Genomic DNA, 16722 nt, shown 5'->3' with positions numbered 1-16722 from the left:
AAATCAATGGACGTTTATGCAAACAAAACAGAGAAAGTAAAACAAAAGCATCTTTGGAAATAAAATTGTATCGATTTTGAAAGAGGGCCTATAAACAGGCAATTTGAGTACAAGGAGACAGAGATCCTAGTAAGAGGAAATTGTCAAGAAAACAAAGAAAAAGCTATGAAGAAAAAGTCCTATTGATTTTAATTTCACTACTGTCATTATGTCTTCAAGCCTCTCATCTCCTGTTATCGGATAGAAGTGATTGGCTTGTTCAGTCCCTTTGACTTGGGTGAAGCTGACCTAGAACGGGACATAGTCATACGCTTTAATCCCTAATTTTTGCCTGGACCGCCTTTTCAGGTTTTCAGTCCACCGGGATACCCTTTCTTGCCCAAGCCGCCTTTTCAGGTTTTCGACTTGCCGGGTGTACATTTTTATATGTTTATCCCTAGTTTTTGCCCGAACCCTTTTGGTTCGCCGGGATGCCCTTACTTTTGCCTAGATACGTCGACCTAGCGGGTCTCTTTTATGCGTAGTATTTTTTAACTATGTCTGCGTTCACGGGATGTGGGAAGTCTTCGCCATCCATTGTAGCAAGCATCATGGCTCCACCAGAGAATACCTTCTTAACTACAAACGGCCCTTCATATGTGGGAGTCCATTTGCCTCTAGAATCACCTTGTGGTAGAATGATACGCTTTATTACCAAGTCACCAATTTGATATACCTGTCTCTTGACTTTGTTATTAAACACCTGGGTCATGCGCTTCTGATATATCTGTCCATGACAAACAGCCGCGAGTCTCTTTTCATCAATCAAATTTATCTGATCGAGTCGAGTCTGAATCCATTCATCTTCATCTAAGCCTGCATCCTTCATAATTCTTAGAGAGGGAATCTGAACTTCCACTGGTAAAATGGCTTCCATTCCGTAGACTAAAGAGAAAGGCGTTGCCCCTGTCGAAGTGCGTACTGAAGTGCGATAACCATGAAGAGCAAAGGGTAACATCTCATGCCAGTCTTTGTATGTTACTGTCATCTTTTGTATGATCTTCTTAATATTCTTATTGGCAGCTTCTACGGCGCCATTCATCTTTGGCCGGTACGGAGAAGAGTTATGGTGTTTTATTTTGAACTGCGTGCAGAGTTCAGTAATCATCTTGTTGTTCAAATTAGTACCATTGTCAGTGATAACTCTTTCAGGGATGCCATACCGACAAATGAGACTATTCTTGATGAACCGTGCCACCACATTCTTGGTGACAGAAGTAAATGAGGCTGCCTCTATCCACTTCGTAAAATAATTAATAGCAACAAGAATGAAACGATGTCCATTAGAAGCAGTAGGTTTAATCTCTCCAATCATATCAATGCCCCACATTGCAAAGGGCCAAGGTGTTGTCAACACGTTCAATGGAGTAGGAGGTACATGTACTTTGTCCGCATAGATCTGGCACTTGTGGAAAGTTCTGGAGTGATGGTGGCAATCAGCTTCCATGGTAGACCAATAATACCCTGATCTCAGAATCTTCTTGGCCATCGTATGTCCACTAGAATGAGTCCCAAAAGTACCGTCGTGTATGTCTTCCATAATCTTTTCTGCTTCCCTTTTATCCACATAGCAAAGCAAAGTCGAATCATGATTACGTTTGTATAATACTCCATTACTCAAAAAGAATTTAGCGGAGACTTCCTCAGAAACTTTCTGTCATTGATGGATGCCCCTTCAGGGTATTCTTGAGTTTCTAGATATCTTTTTACTTCGTGGAACCAAGGTTTCTCTTCTACTTCATCAGTATTCAATTCATAGCAATATGCTGGTTCATCTAATCGTGCAATGGTCATCATGGGAGCTTCATTGTCCCATCTGACTCTGAACATAGATGACATGGTAGCTAATGCGTCTGCCAACTGATTCTCTTCTCGTGGAATATGTTCGAATGTAATCTCTTCAAAGTATGGGATTAATGTCAACACCCGCTCTCGATAAGGGATGAGATTCAGATGTTTAGTGTCCCATTCTCCTTTGATCTGACTGATTACTAAGGCTGAGTCTCCGTACACACTCAAAAACTTGATTTTCAGGTCTATAGCGGCCTTGAGTCCCAAAATACATGCTTCATACTCATCCATATTGTTGGTACAGTCAAAATATAGTCTAGCAGTGAAAGGCGTATGGCAACCCCTGGGAGAAATAATTACAACACCAACACCATTGCCCAACGCATTAGAAGATCCGTCAAAAACCATAGTCCATCGGGATCCCAGTTCGGGTCCTTCATCTGGTCCAGGTTCTTCATAATCAGTAACAAGCATGACATCCTCATCTAGGAACTCAAAATTCATAGATTTGTAATCATCAACTGCTTGATGAGCCAAATGATCAGCTAACACGCTTCCTTTGATGGCTTTCTGAGTAGTATATTGGATATCATACTCTGTTAAAATCATCTGCCATCTTGCTATTCTTCCGGAGAGGGCAGGTTTCTCAAATATATATTTGATAGGATCCATCTTAGAAATCAATAAAGTGGTATGATTCAACATATACTGTCTTAGTCGGCGAGCAGCCCAAGCCAAAGCACAGCAAGTTTTCTCGAGCAATGAGTATCTTGTTTCACAGTCGGTAAACTTTTTGCTAAGGTAGTATATGGCATGCTCTTTTCGACCAGACTCGTCATGTTGCCCCAACACACACCCCATTGAATTTTCTAACACGGTCAAATACATGATTAGAGGTCTTCCTTCAACTGGTGGCATCAGAATTGGAGGTTCTTGGAGATACTTCTTGATTTTGTCAAAAGCTTCTTGACATTCATCATTCCATATCATCTCTTGATTTTTCCTCAGTAATTTGAAGATGGGTTTGCAAGTAGCAGTCAAATGGGACATAAATCGGGCAATGTAATTCAAGCGTCCCAAGAAACCTCTGACTTCCTTATCTGTACGGGGAACTGGCATTTCTTGAATAGCTCTCACCTTAGCCGGGTCAACCTCAATTCCTTTACCACTGACAATAAAGCCCAAGAGTTTACCGGATCTTACTCCAAAGGTGCATTTGTTCGGGTTCAATCTCAACTTGTATTTCTTCAACCTCTCAAACAGTTTGTATAAATGATCGAGATGTTCTTCTTCAGTATGAGATTTGGCTATCATGTCATCCACATATACCTCTATTTCATGATGGATCATATCATGGAACAAAACCACCATAGCACGTTGGTATGTTGCCCCTGCATTCTTTAAACCGAATGGCATCACTTTGTAACAGAAAGTGCCCCATTGCGTCACAAACGTAGTTTTCTCCATGTCTTCAGGCGCCATCTTAATCTGGTTATAACCTGAGAATCCATCCATGAATGAGAATACCTTGTGTTGAGCGGTGTTATCTACCAGAACATCAATGTGCGGAAGTGGAAAGTCATCTTTGGGACTCGCTTTATTCAAATCTCTGTAATCTACACACATTTGCACCTTACCATCCTTCTTTGGCACTGGTACCACATTAGCAACCCATTGAGGATAAGAAGTAACAGCCAGAAAACCTGCATCAAATTGTTTCATAACCTCGGCTTTGATTTTCTCAGACATTTCAGGACACATGCGACGAACCTTTTGCTTAACAGGATGACAATCTTCCTTCATTGGCAAACGATGCACTACTATATCAGTATCCAGTCCTGGCATGTCTTCATAAGACCAAGCAAAAATCTCTATATAGTCATGTAACATCTGAATCAATCTTTCTTTCACACTGTTTCCCAAGCCTGCTCCTATTTTGACTTCTTTCTTGTCTACTTCAGTACCCAGATTTACAGTTTCAATTGATTCCTCATGCGGCTGTATAGTCTTTTCCTCTTGCAGCAACAGTCTGGCAAGCTCTCCAGGTACTTCACAATCTTCCTCACTTCCATCCTCGGCTTGGTAGATCGGATTTTCAAAGTCATAATGAACAGTAGCAGAATTATTATCAACAGGATCCAGAGTGGATATGGATCTGCAATTTGTTACGTGAGTGTGTGTAAGAAAGCATAGCTTGTTTAAAAGATGACAGGAAAGATAAAGAGCGCAATATTTGAATGCAAAAAAAGTCCATTGATTTATTGAATGTGGATATGCTTATGAAAATGACAAAACCCTTAACAAATTAGCTATTTGTGCCCCGGGCATAGACACAATGCTTTAAGAAGTTCAATTGTAAAAAATTAAAAATTTGCAACACTAAAATAGGCAATAACAATTACTCCTGACTAAAGGAAATCGAGATAGTGTCTTCAGCCTTCCAATTTTTGAGTCCGTCACCAATTGTTGGGAAAATCCAGCTATCCAAGTCGCGATCGCTATCAGCATCTTCTACAGCATTAATCTGATCTTTGACTACCTTTTCAGAGCTAAATCCCAGGCCAAATCTATCAGACTTGTAAGGTACATCGATCAATTGACCCCAGCCAGTACGACCACCATCTTCGACCACGGCTTGAGCGTCTTTCAGAGAAGTCATGGCAGGAGGAGCACGAATAACCTTGGGCACACGGGAAGTTGGCTTAAGAACAGGATTGGTCGGAGGAACTACTTCAAATGACTGAGAAGGAGTCTCAAAGAATTCTCCATCCATCTCAACGTATCTGAAGGTATGCACACTGCTGACCATATACTCTTCTTCTCCACACACAGTGACAATCTTACCCTCTATTGGATACCTCAGCTTTTGATGGAGGGACGAAGCTACAGCACTTGCCCCATGAATCCAAGGGCGCCCCAGCAAGCAGGAATAGGCAGGACGAATGTTCATTACGTGAAAGGTAGTGTTGAAGACTTGAGGTCCTATCTTGATAGGGAGAACCACTTCACCATGGATAACACTCTTCGCACCATCGTAAGCACGTACCACAACATCACTAGGTTTCAGTTCAATGCTTTTACAGTCAAGTTTATCGAGCACAGCTTTCGGTAGCACATTCAAAGAAGAGCCATTATCGATCAACACATGAGACAAGGTGATCCCCTTACACTCAATGGAGATATGTAGAGCTTTATTGTGATTCTTTCCTGATGGTGTCAGGTCAGCATCGGAAAAGCCTAGGCCATTGTCAACAGCCAAGTTAGCAACATAATTTTCGAACTGATCGACAGATGTCTCCTGAGGTACATGAGCGGTCTTCAAGAATTTTATCAATGCATTGGCATGAGATTCAGAAGATAACAACAAGGATAACATCGAAATTTTAGACGGAGTATGCCCCAACTGTTCTACCACATCAAAATCACTCTTGCGGATGATTTTCAGCATTTCTTCCATTTCTTGTTTGGCCACATCTTCGGTAGTAACTTCGACTGGTGTCCTTGACTGAGAAGGATTAATTACTGGTTCTTTTCCTCGAGTTCCAGGGACGGGAGGTGAGATTTCTGGAGAAAAGATCCTTCCGCTTCGAGTAATTTTACTAGTCCCAACAATGTCAACGTCATTAGGATTAGCAGAATTATCATCTTGCTTTATGTCGTGGATGTAAACATCACCTCCATAATTCCACGGAATGGCTTTGCTTGAGGAACATGGTACTGGGCCAGGTGCAGTAATAATTAGGGGAGCTACCTTAGGCTCAGCAGTAATCTTCACAGGCACTCTAGTAGCGATAATCTTCACTGGAACTTTGGATCTGGCAATCACAGATATTTCTTCAATAGGGTTTCCCACCTTAGGAATCTTTCCAAAGAGAATTGTACGATCATCCATCAGCTGTTGAATACCATTCCTCAACTTTAAGCAACCATTGGGTCGGGGTATACAGAGATCGCAATTTTCAGCACAACCTGGAAATAAACTAGCTTGCAATAAATTATTCTTGATGATCAGGAGAGGAGATGCTAAGTCAGCTATATTAGAAATGTGAGAATTGTCATCCGCAGCATTAACAGTCTTGTCATGATTAGGCATAGGAGCAGTGATGACATTAGGAGTCTCCGGAGGATCAAATTCAATTTCTCCAACGTCGATCATATCCTGAATCTTATTCTTCAACAACCAACAATCGTTTGTATCATGCCCGGGGCTATCAGAGTGATATGTACACCTGGCATTGGGATTATAACGAGGAGAAGTAGTGTTGGGATTTGCAGGAGGATCTCTGAGGGTAATTAAATTTGCTTTTAGCATACCCTGTAGTGCTTGTGCTAAAGTCATATTGATTTTCGTAAACTGTCTTCTTGGCTTGTCTTGTCTGTGTTGGAAGTTTTGGGATGGCGGTGCTGCAATCGTAACTGCTCCAACAGCATGGTCACGATTTTTCTTGTTATGACCCCTTTGACCGTACACAGCATTTGATTCATTCTTCCCCTGATAGGACTTTTTGGTGCTTGCAGAGGTAGTCACCTGTATCTTTCCATTTCGAATGCCACTTTCAACATGTTCACCCGTTAATATAAGTTCAGTGAAACCCGATGAGGAACTTCCCAATAGATGGTTGTAGAATGGGCCAGTCAGTGTACCCATGAACATGTCCACTAATTCTCGATCAGTCATAGGGGGTTTGACTCTGCCAGCCAAATCTCTCCATTTTTGAGCATATTCTTTGAAGCTTTCTTTAGATCCCATAGTCATATTCTGCAACTGGAGCCGAGTAGGCGCCAATTCAGAATTATACTGGTAGTGCTTGTAGAAAGTTGTCGCTAAATCAGTCCAGGTACGGATGTTAGAGCTCTCGAGCTGATAATACCACTCTAACTGTGTGCCAGACAGACTCTCTTGGAAGAAATGGATCCATAGCTTCCTATCAGTGGTATACGGCTGAATTTTCCTCACATAAGCTCTCAGATGCATCTGAGGACAAGACGCACCATCATACTTAGTGAAAGCGGGGATCTTGAATTTGTGGGGAATGACCACATCAGAGACCAGACCTAAGCCTTCGAAATCCAGACCGGGCGCCTTCTGACCCTCCATAGCTAGCATACGTTCTTCGAGCAACTTATACTTATCGTCTTTTGGAGAGTACTGTTCATTTTCATAATCTTCATCGTCGTCCTCAGGGTTGAAGGGATCAACATTTTCCTCTTCCGAATCATTTTCTGTCTCCTCTTCTTGACTCCTGCGGCCTGTCCTTTAAGCCTTCTTCCCGGGTTAATGTAACTCACAGCTTTCTTGTCTTTCTTCTTCTCGAGCAAGAGAGCCTTCAGCTCCTCCTTCCCCTTGGATAAGTTCAAGATCATCTCCTGGAATTGAGCATTCTGAGCCTGGAGATCTTTGACAGTTTATTCGAGAGCCATCTTTCTGTTTAGAAGGAGGACCGTGAGAACATTGATCCTTTAGAATACCTGTTATGCGATGTTATGTTATGCTATGCAATGTATGAAATGTTTTCAAGGACTTTTGGAATTTAACTTTGCATAAACCACCAAAAAGGGGAACTTTTATTAATAATTTCTTTAATCAATGTTCGTTACAAAAAATAAATAATAAAATACAACGAAAGATCAAGTCTCCCAGGGACGGCTTCTTTTTGGGCGGAGATATGCATTGAGTCTTCGTTCCTCATTAAGCTGGCTGGTGAGTGTCGCATCGCGCGAAAAACCGGCGGGAAAAGAAAGAACAACAGAGCCGCCACCGTGCGTTATTTATCCCAAAAGAGGGAAAGGAAACGCTCAGAGTAAACCTGGGAAAGAACATGGTCTCGCGACCAAAGAGGATGGGTTCGGGAGTCGGTTATGCGAAGGGAAGGTATTAGCACCCCTACGCATCCGTAGTACTCTACGGGATCCACGCACAAAAGGAAGGAATATTGGTTGCTAAACACTGCTCAAACATTCACACACACTGGCTGAAAGAAAGGAAAGAGACTGACTGAAACTGAACTCGGCAGGATGTCGCATCCTGGGCCTACTTAGTCTATCAGGCATAGACATCAGAGTCGAAGTAGTTCGGACTGGGGAAACGACACATGCTCGCTAGGATGTCGCATCCTATGCATACGTATCTTCTCGGACGAGAGAAGAATCAGAGCATTCGTAGCTCGGCTGACACGCACACAAACAAACAAGACACAGGCAAACGTGGAGCCTGAATGCCAATCACTGGACTTATATCAGCATCCGAACCAGAACTCACACAAGAAGGCAAACGTGGAGCCCAAATGCCAATCACTGGACTTACATTGACATCCGAACCTAAACACACGCACACTGGAACCCAAATGCCACTCGATGGACTTACATCAGCTTCCAAGCACACAACAAACACAACAGGTTGATAGGGAGTCGGGGACTCAGCCTATAACTGTCAAACACAAACAAACAGACAGACAGCAAATGCTAAGGAGTCAGGGACTCGAGCCTAGCAAAGGTCAGACAACACACACAAAAAGAAAAAGGGCGCCCGGAGAGATCAGCTCAATCTCCTGCCTACATACTTCATCTGGTATGAAGATCAGGGCGATGTAGTTCCCCTACGCAGGGATAAAGGACTAGCCTAACCAGATAACAGAGGGAGACACAATTCTAGGGAGACTACGACTCGAGCCTAGATGTTGTCATGCAAAATCAACCCTAAGTTATGGTTTCTAGCTAAATGGCACAAGGGCCAACCTATCCTAAGTATGGCTCACACAGGAAGCAAGCCACACACACTTAACTTGCACAGGAAGCAAGCCAAGCAAAACCTAACTTGCACAGGAAGCAAGTCAAACTATCCTAACTTGCACAGGAAGCAAGTCCAACTATCTTACAAGCACAGATGGCACACGCTATACACAAACAAGTGGCTCAAACAAGGGTTAGGTTTTAGTCAAGGGGTCATATCAACCTCAACAAACAAACCTCTGGAACTGGGTGAATGTGCTCTTAACCTTGCCATTGAGGGGCTAAGGTGAAGCAGATGAAAGGTGAAGTGAGGATGAGACCTCACAGCTCTTATCCCTGGCCTGGGAGAGCTCAAGACAAGAATGTGTGGGTTCAGAAAGTGGGAACCCTTCTACACATTTAAAACTGACTCAACTGTGCAATTGCACAAGATCTTGGGTTTGTATCTGCAATGCATCAACACAGTGGTGTGAGCAAAGCAGATGACACACTGAATAGTGGGGGATAGATTGCATATCCCTACCTTCCACCAATTGCCTCTTCACTTAGGAGGTCTTTGACTCTATGCAAGGACAAAAGTAAACAACCACAAACATTGCCTCTTAAGGAGGACTTCAGACAGTTGCCTGGCCAAGTAACAAGCCAGGTCTTCCAGACTACATGAAGAATAGAAGCATACCTCAATGCAAATTGCTTATACAAGCAAAGCAAAGCAAAAAGTTCACAAGGAACTAGCAACTAAAGCACCTGAAACAGTCAAGTAGATGTTAGTATGCAAATTCAAACAAACAAACAGAAACAGACACCAGCAGTCAATTAGAGGCACATGGATGTGCAAGGCACAAGGCTTAAGGCACGTGAGCCAAGCCACCTACAAAACAAAGAGGTTAGACAATGATATTTAATCAAGCTCAGTCAAGAGAAATGGTCTCAATGGTCATTTGATGGTCAACCTGAAATCACAAACTCAAAGGTGAGTAACAGGACCACTAGGGCAAGCCTAGGGTCAAAAGTGAATGAGAAAGTCAAGACAGCAAGGGTCAAGTATCAAAAATCATGTTCAAACAATTAGGAAACACAACCAATTGGATTCACACTCATATCAATCATCATCATCATTTCATGAACCATTTAGGTCAAAACATGGCAAACAGGAGCTCATTGAAGTCAACAGCAAGACTTGCATCAAAAGCAATCTAAACATTTTCCAAAAATCACCAAATAAATCATGATCAAACCTAACACATAGCATGGTAAGCATGTCAAATTTCATCCCATTTGGATGAGAGGAAGGCAGTCAATGAAAATCATGAAGTCAAACCAAATTCAAGCATGCACAAAGAAGGTCAACAAGCATGGGTCAACTTCAAAAAATCATATCAAATTGAAAACAGATGAGAAATGAATGAGATTAACACCAATGCCAAGTTTGAGATATCTAGTTATCACATATCAAATTTCATGTCCATCTAATAAAGTATGAGAATTTCACAAATGAAATGGGAACATGTGTCACACAAAGTCAACATTTGACTAGTCAGGGAAGAAAAATCTCAAACAAATGGAAAATTGTTCAAATAAATCCAAGAAAATTCACAAGTCAACTAGACATACAAGAGTAAGTTCATGCAAAATTTGGGGTCATTTGGATGTAAGGAAGCATGTGAACAAAAATTAGGGAAAATGCATGATCATGGTATGACACCAAATGCAACACATGACTTCAAAAAATCATAACTCTCAATCCACAAATGATAAATGCACAAACTTTATATGGAAATGAGGGTCAATGTGTCTAGTTTCACCACAAAAAATTTCAAGCTCATTGGATACAATATGAGTATTTCACAATTGAAATGGCAAAGGGTGTCATTTTGGCATACATGTTGAAAAATCATTTATCATCTAAAATCCAGAACATGAAAAATTAAATAAAATTCACCATAAAATACTAGACACATTCATGAGTTTAATGCAAAAAATCTCACAATTTTTGGAGTTAAAATGAATTTAAAATGAATTGTGGAAGTTGATGAACATTTGGATGAAATATGAACATGAAAGCATAGCAAATGGGGTCAAACCAAGTCAACCGATGGCAATTGTGTAAATAGTGAAGTCACTAATTAAAACTACAGCGTTTTGATGAGGGAAACGAAATGTTCCCATTGGCTTTCAGCCAATGGAACAGTGGACACGGCCAATAGCTCAAATTTTCTGAGTTGGAAAAACCCTAGGGTTTGTGTGCAGCATGACAAAGGCATTTCATTCAAACATCAGCACAAACTCGACCAGCATAAAACGGCATAGCATTCAGCAATGTTCACTCATCAAGCAATCAACAGCATTCATCATCATCAACATGTGCTCATCATAAACAACAGCAAACACAATCAAGAATTTCTAAACATGAGTTTAGGGTTTAAACACAACAGCAGGACATGTGCAGCATGGCTTGGCATTCATACGCATTCAATCAACATCCAAGCAAATCCAACATTAAACACACAACAGCATAGCATTCATGTTTTGCTTCAAGCAACCGGTCAAACCAACATCCAATGAACAGCAGCATATAACAGAACAATTATGCAACAAATCAAGTAGCCACAAACCACACATAACAGTCACAAACCAATGGATTTCTGGGCAGCTCAAAAAATAGCAAAACAGCAGCAGGGTATGCATTGCAGTATGTGTTCATCTGCATCATATCAAACCAAACAACAGCACATGACAGCATATAAACAGCAAGCAGTATTTCGTCATTATCATGTAATCATTATAACAACCTCAAGCAAACAACATGGCAGTAGCAATGCTCTTCAATGCAAACATGTTATACAACAAAACCAAGACAAACATGAGATTTCTAGGCATGGCATAAGTTTGAAAACAACAGCAGGGTTTAATCAGCATGGCAGCACATGTTCATCAACAATATTCAAAACTAGTTCCTCCAAGTAATCACAACAGCAGGGTATATGCAGCATCTTCATATTCATCATCCATGTTCATCATCATAAACTCAATTAAAACAAGCATCAAGCAAGCAGCATGGCATTCATATGTTCATCAATCATTGTCAATTGAAATTCCAACAAATAAACAAACAATCAAAAAGCATTCAAACATGATTCACATGGATTTTCTAGGCAAGGTCCTGAGGTTTAATAGCAGGGCAATTCATCATCAATTTGCAGCATGGTTGATAGCATAACAGCATTCATTTTCAAACAGCATCATCATAACAACAGCATTCATCATTCGCATAGATTTTTTTGACAATGTTCATGGCTTCAAACAGCAGGGCATAATCAGTATGGCAGCTTATGTTCATCATTAACATCACAAAATTCGACCACCAAACAAAAGCAAAGCAAGTGGTAATGGTTCATGCAAATAACAAACAACAGCAGCCAACAGGAATCTTGGAAATGGCTAAGGTTTATGTGCTTGGCTGTAGCAGCAACAGGGTTCAATTAGCATGGCAGCTCACGTTGTCACCAACATCCAAACAAAATTCAATCAGCACACAATCAGCATGGTATTGGTTTAGGTAATATCATCCAGCAACTAATAAACACAAGCATAATCATGAAGATCTTCTGGACAGGAATTAACAACAGGGCATATGCATCAAGTTCATCATTCAAACAGCACCAGCTCCAAATAGCATACAGTGAAACAAATGATACTCAGGCAATCACCATTCAAACAAACAAAACACAAGAACCTTAAATTTCTGGAAATGAACTTAGGATTCTAAAACCTAACAGCATTCATCTTCATTATTCAAGCATCAATCACCAAATCATGAACCAACACCCACAATAAAACATGGTCATGAGCATTTATCAACAAGCAGCCCTAGCTAACAGCAAGACCACTCAAGCATGAGGAATTTCTGGACAGAAATAGGGTTCAAGCATCACAGCAGGATCATCAACTTCATGTAAGCAGAAAAATCAAAATGCTCAGATCCCAAAATTAATTGCACCAATAGCATCATCAAACATTCAGTATCACAAACATGGCACCACTTTTCACCAAATCATTATAACCAAGCTAAATCGATGAAAAATGCATTTGTTCACCAAAATGAAAATCAAGATATCTCACAGCATAGTCATCCATTTAATGTGATTCAAAGCTTAAATCATCCTACTAAGTAAGACCTACATGAAACATGGCATGGCTTAATGAATGATGAAGTTCGAAATATTACCAAATTTGAAGCACAATGGTGATGCAGTGGTGTTTTGAAGTTGTTGTGCTCGAACAGTCCTTCCTTGTGCTTGGCAATGAAGGATACTTGGTGTAGACAAGCTCAAGAATGCTTGGAAAATCTCACAGCTCGATTTGCCATTTGTTGAGCTTTGAGAAAACAGGACATGAAGATGGCTATGCAGAGGATGTTTGATGCAGCAAATCACTTCCAAATGGAGTCCAGATGAAGAAATAATGAAGGTGGTTCAAGGGTTTTTTGATGTTTTGCTCAGAACTCCCTTTGTGCAAAAATGCAAGATGAGAGGAGAATGGATGTTTTGGTCTGTGGCTGCTGTAGTTTCTTAGGGTTTGTTTTGGAAATTTTGATAGCCCTCTCTCAATGAATGCAGTTATGTGGCTGTGGAATGCAGATTAGCAGGGCCAGGTGTTGTGACCTGTCTTGTGGCAGGTTTTTGAAGAGATGGCAAAGGGTGTTTGCTGCAGAGTTTGGACAGAAAAGCAAGGTGAAGGCAAGATTCAAACATGACCTTCTGCTGCAGTGTGGCCTGTTATGTTTATTGACAGAAAAAGCATGGTGGTTTGTGAGATGTTTTGTGGCAGGATTGGTGCTCCTTTTTCTTTTTGACAGCCAGAATGCAAATGGTAAGCAATGTGTGTCTTTTGAATGAGAATGCTCAATCTATTTGCCTTGGCCAAAGTAGTTTGTGATGCCCCTTTCTGCCCTTGCTGCTGTTCCCTCAATATGCAGAAAAAGCAAACATCATCAAAGCTGCTATCTCATATGGTACAAGTATGGTGTGGAGGTCTTGTTTTGAGAAATTGCCAAGGTTTTCCCTCTCCTGCTGCAGTATTGTGACAGACCTTAGAAGAGAAAAAAATCAAAGTGTTTTTGGTAATGAGTGATGAAAAGTTTATGCTGTGCTGCTACTTGATTTTTCATGGTTTGAGGATGGTGAAGGAAAGGCAATCCTAGGGTGTTTTACAAAAATGTAAAATGCCAAGAATGAGAGGTTTGGTTGGTCTGCAATTGATCTTTATGACAGGTCAGGTTTGAGAGAGTTTGAATGATGGTTAGAGGCTGCTGCAGGTTTTGGGAATGATTTTAGTTCATGCTAAGGCTTTGTTTCTTCTTCTGCTGCAGGGTGGTAACAGACCTCCTTTAGAAGAGCCAAAATGCCAATGGTTTTTTTGTGGTTGGAAAAATATGAGTCCAGTTGTGTTTTGATGTGAAGTCAAGCAAGGTTAAGCTATGTTTGGTTCATGGTGAGCCTTGCAAGTGGGAGAGGTTTTCTTGGTCTGCTAATGGTTTTTGTACAGAAGAAAAATCAGATGCCTAATGTTAGTTTTGTGCTTTTGTTGCAAAGTCTTTTTTTTGAATCCCTATGCCCTCCCCTCTCTTGCCTTGGCCAAGTGGTTTTTTTGTGTTTGTGCTACTGCTGTCATGACAGAAAAAATGGCCTCAATTCTGCTGCAGTACATGGCATGGTATTGGTTGTCCTTTGCACAGCAGGGTGATCCTTTGAGAGAGAGTGTGGTCTGCTGTTATATGTGTATCCAAACCATGATAAAATGCTGCACACCATTGCCACTAGGTCTGCTGCTGTAAGTACAAGGTATGGTGTTGGTCATCCTTTAAGTACACAGCATGGTGTGTTTTGAGCCAATTGTCAAGAGTGTTTGGTCTGTTGCTATGTGTGTCCAAACAGAAAATGATGGCCCCCAAAAATTCTGCTATGTGAGAGTAGTACAAGGCAAGGTTGCAAGAGGTATGGTTCATGAATTGGACATGTCCTTTTGCCAAAATTCAAGTGAGCAAGCATGGCTATGTGTACTTGTTGGTTGTTTGGCTGCATAATGAGGTCTCAACATGACAGAAAAATGATCAAGAATGCTGCATAATATGTGTCCTCTTGAGGTACAAGGCAAGGCATGGACAAGTATGGTGCAAGTATGGTTAAATGGTACTTTTCTTACAATTCAAGCAACCAAGCAATATTCACATGTGCTGCATATTTTGACTTTGCAAACACCTTCTAAATGACATTTATGAGCTTTTCCAATTGGCCAAATGTTGAAAAAATGTTTAAATCAAAAAGTCAACTCTTGGTCAAACTTTCATTTAAATGAAAAAGGTCAAAATATGCTATTTTGATTGGTGAAGTTTTGGCTCATGAAATTTATATTTTTGGAAAGAGGGGATCAAATGTGACTTGTAGGAAAAAACCCCACCAAAATTGGCCAAACGGTTTGAGAGATATGGCCCTTTGAAGTTCAAGATTTTCTGAAATCGATTCGATCATAACTTGCCAACCACACATGGGAATTGAGAGTTCTAGGACTTTTTGGAAATGGGAGAACAAGATCTTCAACTTTCATGTTGGGAAAAAATTCATTTGAGGCTTGTATCATGATGTAAGTTTGAGGATCAAAACTTTCCATTTATGGCAGGTTTCAGTTACAGGCCCAGTTTCCATTTTGGGAAATTCATGATCTGGCTTCAAATTCTTCCATGATGGTGTTTGGCATGATGTATGATGACTATTTGGACATGAATGAACTCTCACACACCAAATCCAATCATCCAGTCACTGATTAAATGGACAGTTGACCAACAGTTGACTTTTAGGGTTTCTGACTGGTTATGCCTTGACTGATGAATTCCAAACCCTAATTCCTTGAGGACTTGACTTCAAATGATGTCCCAAGTTGTATGAACTCTTGATTATTGACCATGGTGCCCAAATTCCACAAGAATGACCACCATCCACCGCTTTGACTGACAGTTGACTTTTTAGGGTTTTTGACTGTCTGTGTGTGAACTGCTGACCTCTGAGCCCTTAACCCTTGACTTGAACACTTCAAATAGACCTCCAAGCCATGTGAACTTGTTGGACAAACCTCAAGGCCTTGATTCAATGAGAAATTCCTTCGCTTGCTTGGTTGACTGATCAGGAGATTAGTTTGACCTAATTCTTTGACTGTCTTGCACTTGAAGCAACTGTGAACAATGCAAATGCTATGCAATGGACCATGATATGCTATGACCTAATATGAAAATGTATGCATAAGGGTAGGTGCAAATTTGAGGTGCTACAGTGAGCTCTAATACTTTCTTCCTTTCTGCACCGAACTGAGTTTCAAAAGTATCCCTTTCCTCTCTCAACTGGATCCAGGATTTCTTCAATTCTTCAACATTGGTAGGCATATCTGGATAAGGAATGATCTGAGGGGTACCTCCTTCAACTTTTGGTTCAACAATCAGAGGTCCGATTGCAAGATATGGCATGATAAGCTCACGAGCTCTGGCGCGTACCCATCTGAGATAAGGTTCCATAGGAATAGAGTTTTTCTGTCCTAAAGTACTTCTTTTCACCATGCCCCAAGCTCGTACAAACCTTTGACGGAGACCTTGATGTAGCACCTCAAATTTGAACCTCCCATTTTGTACATTCATTTTCATTTTAGGTCATTAACATTAGCATTGTCCACTGCATAGCATTGCATTGTCCATTACCTAGTGCAAGTCATCAATCAAGACTGGTCAGGAGATCCAGTTGTGCAAGCAAGCAAGTGCATTTCCTATGGAAGCCAAGCCCTAGGGTTGGTTCATTGAGTTCATATGACCTAGGGATCATTTTGAAGTGGTTTGACCAAAGGTTGGATGCTCAAGGCTCATCAGTCATTGATCAATTCATCTGAAACCCTGGAAAGTCAACCAAAGTCAACTGTGCATTCAACCATGGATTTGAAGGTGGGAGATGGTTAGAGAGGCCTCATTCATGTCCATACAAGTCTCATTTGACATTTCAAACATCAACATTGAAGAATTTGAGGTCAGATGAAAAGTTTCCAAAAATAGTAAGTGACCTGTAATTTGAAATTGCCAAAAATGGAAAGGTTTTCTCCTCAAGATTAAATAATCAAGCATGCTTC

This window comes from Lathyrus oleraceus, chromosome 6 (genome assembly GCF_024323335.1).
Source record: "Lathyrus oleraceus cultivar Zhongwan6 chromosome 6, CAAS_Psat_ZW6_1.0, whole genome shotgun sequence".
NCBI lineage: Eukaryota > Viridiplantae > Streptophyta > Magnoliopsida > Fabales > Fabaceae > Lathyrus > Lathyrus oleraceus.
Note: the sequence above shows the minus strand (reverse complement) of the source record.